Source organism: Tigriopus californicus, chromosome 11 (genome assembly GCF_007210705.1).
Source record: "Tigriopus californicus strain San Diego chromosome 11, Tcal_SD_v2.1, whole genome shotgun sequence".
NCBI lineage: Eukaryota > Metazoa > Arthropoda > Copepoda > Harpacticoida > Harpacticidae > Tigriopus > Tigriopus californicus.
The window spans coordinates 14,148,975-14,151,483 of record NC_081450.1 but is presented as its reverse complement, the minus strand read 5'-3'; the positions used below and the strand labels follow the sequence as shown (position 1 = coordinate 14,151,483).

Below are 2,509 nucleotides of genomic sequence, written 5' to 3'. Positions count from 1 at the left end.
AAGAACAAGCCTTGAAGCAACCCTGTGTTCTAGTCCTAGAAAGGCAGGGTCACGTTTCGACACTCGGTTAAGCATTTTTGATTTTGCTTCTGTACCCTCTTTTGCTAAAGACGGGAGCCCTAACTAAGGTCCTTGAAGCTAAAAGGCTGCCTTTCCGGTTCAGTACATAGGAGTTGAAGGGTTAAGACTTGCTGAAAACATCAAAAGTCTGGCAGTACACTTTGCTTCTTCCACAATTGCAGCACCACCATCAATTATGTGGACGTACAAGAATTTGTGGGAACGGTAAGTTTTTACCACAGATTTTTGCCTGTCTGCAGCTTCCCCTATGAAACCTCTCCACTCGGCATTAAAATAAAAAATACTAACTTGGTCCACTGACCAGGACCAAGCTCACCAAAAAACGAAAGACGCATTCGCCAATGATGTGATGCATGATCATCCCAAGGATAGCACCCCTTTATCTCTTACCACGGATGCTTCAAACATTGCCGTGGTAGCCGTTCTTCAACAATGGGCAAACCGGGAACCCTTATCTTTCTTCAGTAAACAATTACGCCTACCAAAACAAAAAATTTAAGCATTGAACAGAACTCTTGAGGCTATACCTTGCAATCCGGCATCTCCGTTTCTTCCTTGAAGGACGATAATTCGTAAAATTTACCGACCATAAGCCACTCACGTTTGCCTTTGCAAAATTATCAGATCCTTGGTTTGCCTGAAAACAACAACACCTTAGCCACATTTCCGAATTTTCCACTCTAATCCGTCGGGATGGATCACATGGATGTAACAACATTTCCCAAAGTAGAACAGCCTCCTTGTCGAGGCTGCCCTCCCACTTCTTGCTCTCCCTACCTTCCGAAATCAAAAGCCTCCTTACAATGTCAAGCAGAAGATCAAACCACAAACCAACCATCCTACAAAGGCAACCCTCATGAACCTCTCCCCTTGGTTCCATTCACCTGTTCAGATCGCCAGATCCACCATCCAGTCCGATATCAATCGACTTAGCCCGCCCTCTGCACTATGCGTGTCGCTGCAGACACAATTAAAATATTTGTAGAGGGCAATGATTCGTTACATTCTAAAAACGAAAAATGCTTTTTGTGGCTCCCAGAGCACATTTTCAAGATTTTCTAGGGGACAAAGCAAGCGTTGATATCACCTCCCGTGTTGGATATGTTACATCTCCTTACAGATGCGTCCAGAACGGGCCTTGGACTCGCCTTGATCCAACTCAAAGACCTTAAATTAGATCCCAAGAGATCCCAAACTAATTCATTCTGAATCATGATATTTAAAGGATTGTGGAAGTCGGTATGATTGATGGAGTTGGAAAGCTTGGCAATTTGTTGGGCCATCAAAAAGTGCAACTTGTATTTGCCAGGCATCAATTTTACCGTCGTCACTGCTCACAAACCCCTTGTCTCCATCTTCAACCATCAGATGCTCTCTGAAATAGAAAACCCTCGTGTTGCAAGTTATAAAACCCGTCTCATGGGGTATAACTCTGTTGTCGAATAGAGGAAAGGAATTGGTCATGCCATACCTGATGCTCTTTCACGGGTCGTGTTTCAAAGCCAGATGCAGATTTCGACTTTTATCCCAACTGTCATGCCTTGACGGAAGCCTCACTCAAGTTGGAGTGCCCAGACCTAATTTTGGATTTGGTCCTCGAATTTGTCAAAATGGATGAATCTTACTCAAAACTTAAGGCCGCCATTTTGGACGGCACAGTGGAGCAAAACGAAAAAATGGGCTTGCCCCGATTTACATCTGATATTGCAAATATGGTGGCCGCTTGCCCCCAGTACATGTTTTTCCGCCCTTTCCATCAACCAGAACGATTGGCACAAGACCTGCTGCCAGCCCACCCTTTTAAAATGGTTAGTGCCGACCTCTTCACGCATGGCCAATGTGAGTATTTGGTTTACTTGGACCAACTCTCTGATTACCCGTTGGCGATCTAATACCTGACATCTCCCATTTTCATCCTTTTGATGAAGGATTTTGCCCGGATGTTTTCGATTTTTGGGATTGCCAATGTCTTGCGCACCGACAATGGGCCTCAGTTAGCTTATTGGCCGTTTCTCTTTTCCTGAAGAAGTGGGGTGTCACCTGTGTCACCTGGATGCCATCAACCCCATACTACGCGCAAAGTGATAGCAATGCCCAGGTGATGGTCAAGCCCATCAAACACTTGCTAGCCAAAACGGGTGAAGATTTCCACTCGGATGAATTCGCTGAAGGAATACTGGAATTCCGGAAAACCCCAATGGTCGACAGTCTCTCATCAGCTCAAGGAGTGCTTGGCCAACCTCTTTGGTATCGCCTTCCAATCCACAATGGCCTTCGTCAATGGGAGCATTGTTTATGTTCAAAACCCTCAATCACAGGGTTGGGACCAGAGCCCAGTTTTATAAAGCGCAGGAATGAGCCTTAGATCGAGAAAAGGCCGTACTACACTACATAAACTGGATCTTTTCTCGATCCTTGGCTTTTAAAA

General features: G+C 45.1%; 1 protein-coding gene across 1 annotated transcript in view; it reads right to left on the bottom strand.

Moving 5' to 3' along the window:
- LOC131891200 (uncharacterized) overlaps nt 1-2,509 on the bottom strand; it is a 21,467-nt gene that overhangs the window by 11,389 nt on the left and 7,569 nt on the right. The gene's annotated exons all lie outside the window — the stretch shown is intronic.